General features: G+C 41.3%; 1 non-coding gene across 1 annotated transcript; it reads right to left on the reverse strand.

Annotated features, from left to right (window-relative positions):
- Positions 1 to 6,205: 6,205 nt before the first annotated feature.
- Positions 6,206 to 6,312, reverse strand: LOC127098731 (small nucleolar RNA R71). Its single transcript, XR_007793431.1, has one exon. It is a non-coding gene; the product is annotated as a small nucleolar RNA R71 (small nucleolar RNA).
- Positions 6,313 to 6,765: the final 453 nt, after the last annotated feature.

Consider the following 6,765-nt stretch of genomic DNA (forward strand, 5'->3'; position numbering starts at 1 on the left):
CATTACAAGTATCTCCAATCAAGTAGATGGGGATTTATTTTCCCCAGTAGAGTCTCCAAGCAGAACTTCTCATACGCATAACTCATTCCTTACATCATTTCACATCATACGCATGCATACAACATTCGCATTTATTTTCGAAAGCATAAAACATCTCATGCATCATGACATGGCATAAAGCTAACCTTTCTTTGCAGGTTAATTATCCTCCTGATATAGTCAAAGTAAAAGGCTCATCCAGGCAGACGCCTTTATCAATCACAGACAAGATTCAGATACATATTCCAGATGCAATTCACGGGAACATTCATTCAGACAGACACCTCTATCAATTATGTACAAGATCCAGATATGTATCTCAGATACAATTCCCGGGACATTCATTCTGACTACAGTTCAGTATCTTCCTAACGATGGCATCTTTAAGCCCATCCCAGACATTTATTGCAAGTACAACATGTACAGATATTATCAGATTCAGCCTAATGGACGGCTCAGTCTGCTCAGATACGGTCTAATGTACGACCCAATCTGACCTTCGTCTCCTCAGATGCTACCTAGTGTACGGTACATTTCTGAAGTGTAGTCTAGTGTACGACTACCCCTTTTATCATCAGATTCAGCCTAATGGACGGCTCAGTCTGCTCAGATACGGTCTAATGTACGACCCAATCTGACCTTCGTCTCCTCAGATGCTACCTAGTGTACGGTACATTTCTGAAGTGTAGTCTAGTGTACGACTACCCCTTTTTATCATCAGATTCAGCCTAATGGACGGCTCAGTCTGCTCAGATACGGTCTAATGTACGACCCAATCTGACCTTCGTCTCCTCAGATGCTACCTAGTGTACGGTACATTTCTGAAGTGTAGTCTAGTGTACGACTACCCCCTTTTTATCATCAGATTCGGCCTAATGGACGGCTCATTCTGCTCTGATACGGTCTAATGTACGACCCAATTAAGACCTTTGTCTCCTCAGATGCTACCTAGTGTACGGTACATTTCTGAAGTGTAGTCTAGTGTACGACTACCCCCTTTTTATCATCAGATTCGGCCTAATGGACGGCTCATTCTGCTCTGATACGGTCTAATGTACGACCCAATTAAGACCTTTGTCTCCTCAGATGCTACCTAGTGTACGGTACATTTCTGAAGTGTAGTCTAGTGTACGACTACCCCCTTTTTATCATCAGATTCGGCCTAATGGACGGCTCATTCTGCTCTGATACGGTCTAATGTACGACCCAATTAAGACCTTTGTCTCCTCAGATGCTACCTAGTGTACGGTACATTTCTGAAGTGTAGTCTAGTGTACGACTACCCCCTTTTTATCATCAGATTCGGCCTAATGGACGGCTCATTCTGCTCTGATACGGTCTAATGTACGACCCAATTAAGACCTTTGTCTCCTCAGATGCTACCTAGTGTACGGTACATTTCTGAAGTGTAGTCTAGTGTACGACTACCCCCTTTTTATCATCAGATTCGGCCTAATGGACGGCTCATTCTGCTCTGATACGGTCTAATGTACGACCCAATTAAGACCTTTGTCTCCTCAGATGCTACCTAGTGTACGGTACATTTCTGAAGTGTAGTCTAGTGTACGACTACCCCCTTTTATCATCAGATTCAGCCTAATGGACGGCTCATCCTGCAACTCCAATACAGTCTATCATAAGACCCATTTGGATCTTCAACTCAGATACAATCTAGCGTACGATCCGTTCTGATTTTTCATCCTCAGCAAAGTCATCTGCCTAATGGACAGCCCACTCTGGTCTTCAGACACGGTCTAATGTATGATCCATTCTGATCCCTTATCCCCAGCAGTATAGCATACTCTGACTCCCCGACGAAGTCAACAGCATAATGGAGGGTTCACTATACGGTCTGATGTATGACCCGGTGTGACACCCATGTCTCTAGATATCGTCTAATGTACGAAACAATCTGGAAATCTCCTCAGCAAGTTTCTTGGATGGTATCTTTAAGCCCATCTCCACCAAGACTAATTGGCAAGTGCAAAATTTTGGGGCATTCTAGTGTTCAATAATCTTTCACCTCCAGACCACGAACGGCATACCATTCTACTCTCTCGGTTCAAGAATATTGAACAGGGGCAGCTGTCATACCCCAAAATTTGCCCATTAATATTTCAAGACATTTCAGGGCATTCCGACTCATTTTATGACACTTAAAGGAACAAAGGCCCAGCTCACGAATGACCCAAACTGGCCTACACGCTCACCCAGTGATAATATGAAAGTGGTTTATTTGGAAGCGAAGGAAAAGGGGTGCAAAAAGAAAAGAAAACGAACCAAACAGCAAAGCCCAGCCCAAAGCGCAAGACACAAATGTTGTGCCTGTGACGGACGTCACAGAGGGCGTGACGAGCGTCACGCAACACAGCCTTGTGACGGGCGTCACAGAAGGCGTGACGAGCGTCACGCAGCACACCCCTGTGACGGGCGTCACACATGGTGTGACGAACGTCACACCATTCCCCTACTTTGTAGGCGCAGGTAACGCTTCGGAGACTTGAAGATCCGTTGAGGAATGTTGGGCCCTGCATCCACTATATCCATGCGCACGTTGAAGACTTTTTGGGCAGCATGCATGACCTAATGACAACAATATAAATAGCCACCTTGAAAACCTAAAAGGGGAGCTTTTTCGGAGATTCTTTTTCCTTTGCCGTTTTCGCCTTTGCATTTTTTTCTTCTTTTCCAGCAGCTTAGGCATTGTGTTTTACAAGTGCTACACTATTTCTTTTGCAATTCCGGATTCCCTTTTGGTATTTAGTTAATTCTTTTCGCACAATAGTTTCTACAACGGAAACTATTGTGTGCCTTTTTACCGAATCTAATCTTACGGCGGCAGCAAGGTCACCTCCGCTCAATTCTATCCGATCGGCCAATTCAAGGTTGCGACTCAATTGCAAACAGGTTTGCGTTACTATTATCGCCTTATGTTCCTAATTCACATGTGATATCATAATTGAGATTCATAAATATATTTGAGGCTTTGCATGTAACTTAAGTATGCCTGGATACTTTGAATTGTTGTAATGGATGCCGCTGTTCTTCGTCCTATTTTGATCTTTGCCCATCTGACCTGTTTTATCATAACCATGCTTTGTTTACCTATTACTTTGGTGCAACTCTCGATTGCACCCTGATTTGGTATTCTAACCCGTTTGCTGAATTTTGCAAAGGTTCATATGTCCCGGGAAAAGATTGCTGTTTAGGTCTCCCACTTTATTTGTGGGATACCCTTGTGGAGACTCATCCTAAGTGGCCTAATTAATTTTAATGTGTTCATTTTAATGTCTTAATTCTAATGTATTAATTTTAATGTATTAATTTTAATGCATTGATTTTAGTATGGACTTAATTACTTAATTGACTTTAAAATATGACCTTTAAATAAATGATCTTGGACCTCTCTCTGCTGCCTTACGGTATCACGGTATAATGGTCATGTCCCGCGAGTATGGGGATACCCTTAGCAAAGACCCTTCGGTTAAATCATCATAAAATAAATTATGGTCCCTCGGATGTTGCCTTCGAAAATACGATTTTGTCCCCCGACGACCCTTCGGTGTAGCCTACGGTTAAATGATGATCGCCCCTTCGAATGCTAAGGTATCCTTACAACTGTTGCCTTCAATGACCTATCGATGACCCTACGATGACCCTTCAACATCCCCAGGATAAAACCACTTACTTCTCAATAGTAAGGACAGTTTTACCCTCATAAGGATGGGAAATGCCCGGAAAGACCTCGGACAGGTATAACCTTAATTGCTCAGTCATAACCTAAAAAATATACTTTTCGCACCTCGCACCTTTCAAACGTCTTCTTTTGGAAAATCACCACTTAGCATACATCCGTACTAGGATCATTGCCGAGTTATATTTTTCTAAACTATTTTCTAAATTAAACGAGATAACCACTTTGTATACATTCATGCAAGAATCATTACAAAGTTAAATTCTCATTTTCAAAACATTTTTCATACATTTCTCAACCACTTTTTTCAAACAAAGAAAACATAAATGATTGAGCAATTAAGAGCCCATGGATAACCATGGATACGAAGGGTGCCTAACACCTTCCCTTTGTATAAAGTACCTCCCGAACCTAAGAATCTAAATTAAGGTCTTTCCTGTTCTTTTCCGCCTTTCCTTATGGGATAAAAGAAAAGTCGGTGGCGACTCTTGCTAACCGCGACATTGCGATTACAAATCCAATAAAGTCCAGTTCACCGTATGACAGAAGCCATGAGTCACCGGCCCTCAACTAGGAGGTAACCGCCACGTTCCCATGATTCACCCCATTTACACACATGGCAGGCGCCATGAAGGGATGGCGGGCGCCACCTTTTGAAATCACGTTCCCACTAAAGCCCACTAAGGAGAAGTTGGAGGGCACCATGGTCTTTACAAACATTGAGAATCTCTATAAATAGCTCATTTCATTTTGTTTTCTATGATCCAACTTAGTTTTACAACACTAAACATATAGTTATCATTTGTAATAGCGATAATTCTTCAGATTGGGGGGTTATCGCACATTTGTGAGATTGAGTTGGGTCACTTCGAGTTGCTGTCGTCTTTAGCTTCAGGAGTCAGAGGTTTATTTTTGTACCAGAATCGAAGCCTCCGTTTGGAGTAGGTTCTTATTTATTACTTTATTTATTTATTTCCCGCATTGCTTTTACTTTATTTATTTTCCGCATTGTTTTTACTTTATTTATTTCCCGCATCGCTTTTACTTTATTTATTTTCCGCTCTCGCTTTTACTTTATTTATTTTCCCGCACTCGCTTTACTTTATTTATTTTACGCACTTTACTCGCTATTTACGCCTCACATTCTAAAACAAGCTTTTCATCATGATTAACGTCGTTATGATCGTTTGTGTTACCATGTCTGGCTAAATATTTTAAAGGTTAGAATGTAAGGATCGCGGTTAAAGTAATGTTTCACATATTGAAATCTGTAGAAATACTTTAAAGGCTGTTTTGATTTTTAACTTGAGTTTTCTAAAACAAACTTGGTTAGTTTTAATTATTCGAGGAGTGCGAAAGCACCCTGGCGTAGTAACTAGGAATCATTATCACTTTAAGGAAAAGCTATTTTTGAAACTGTTTTCGGACGCGTTGATAGGTTTAAAATCAGTAAACTCCTTGGGTAAACTTTCCAAATCAAAATCACTTTTCAACTAAGTTTACGAGTCTCATTTCTTAAATATAGGTTTACTACTTTAGCGTTTTGTGCACCTTTTATAAGTGACAATAAAAGGCCTTAATTTAAGGGTAAACTCGGTTCTGAATACGTGAAAGCGACAGTTCCTGTTAAATGGATTCTTTTCAAGAGTAGAAAATATTGCCTCATAAGTAGTTCTATTTAGACAATCGAAACATCACTTAACTGACGTGAATTACATTCAACCTGTCTTTACCTGCATTAATTATTTACCGTTATTTTGCAAACCCAATATCTCTTTTACACCGCCTTAGAAAAACACCATAACGATAGTAATCGATAGATTGACGATTGGTTTCTGTGGGATCGATATTCTTTTATATTACTTTGACGTTATTCGTGCACTTGCGAATCGATACGATCAAGTTTTTGGCACCGTTGTCGGGGACGAACTTCGTCAAATTTTGTACCCTGTTGTTACACCGTATAGACTAAGGCATTATTAGCCGGTAAATGCAAAGAACCCGTAGTATCGGAAATTTAGTAGATCCTTTAGCGGAACCCGAACGTTATACTCGTACACGCCTCTTACTCATCCGAATTAAGAAAGCTATGGCCGAGAATCGCGATAGGCGACTTCTTAAGGAATTTTCTCAACCCTCTGATGAGGAACCTAGTTCGAGTATAGTAAACCCCCTTATACTTGCTAACAATTTCGAACTAAAACCGTCTTTGTTGAAATTAGTGCAACAACACCAATACGCGGGTCTCGCTACTGAGAACCCGAATCAACATTTAAAAGTTTTTATCCAACTAGCCGACACCTTTAAATCTAACGGCGCTTCACCCGATGCGATCCGTTTAAGATTATTCCCTTTCTCCCTCAGGGATAGAGCACGTTCATGGCTAGATTCACTTCCAGCTAATTCAGTAACTACCTGGGAAGACCTTAGGAGAGTATTCCTTGCTAGATATTTCCCCCTAGTAAGAATGTTGTTCTTCGAAACCAAATAACTAGATTTTCTCAAAACCAAGGAGAATCGCTTTTCGAAGCTTGGGAGAGATAAAAAGAGCTATTAAGAGTCTGCCCACACCATGGCTAGAACAATGGCTGCTCGTTCATACCTCCTACAATGGACTCCATTATAACACCAAGATGAGCATCGACCCTGCCGCAGGTGGCGCGCTGATGAACAGACCTTATCCAGAAGCTTGTGACCTAATTGAGGATATGACCCAAAACCATTATCAATGGGGAACTGAACGAGCATCAATAGAGAAAAAGGAGACCCAAGGTGGAATACATGAGGTGAGCTCTCTAGACATGATGCAGGCGAAAATGGACGCTTTAGCCCTTAGGATCGAACATATGTCTACAAATGCTAACACCGTAGCAGTAGTCCACATAGAGTGCGAACTCTGTGGGTCTAAAGGACACGAATCGGCAGAGTGTAACCTTTTGAACGAATTAAATACCGACCAAGTGAATTACGCCCAAGGTAACCCGTTTTCAAACACTTACAACCCTGGATGGAAGAATCATCCAAATTTCTCC

The sequence above is a fragment of the Lathyrus oleraceus genome, chromosome 6 (assembly GCF_024323335.1).
Source record: "Lathyrus oleraceus cultivar Zhongwan6 chromosome 6, CAAS_Psat_ZW6_1.0, whole genome shotgun sequence".
NCBI classification, from domain to species: domain Eukaryota; kingdom Viridiplantae; phylum Streptophyta; class Magnoliopsida; order Fabales; family Fabaceae; genus Lathyrus; species Lathyrus oleraceus.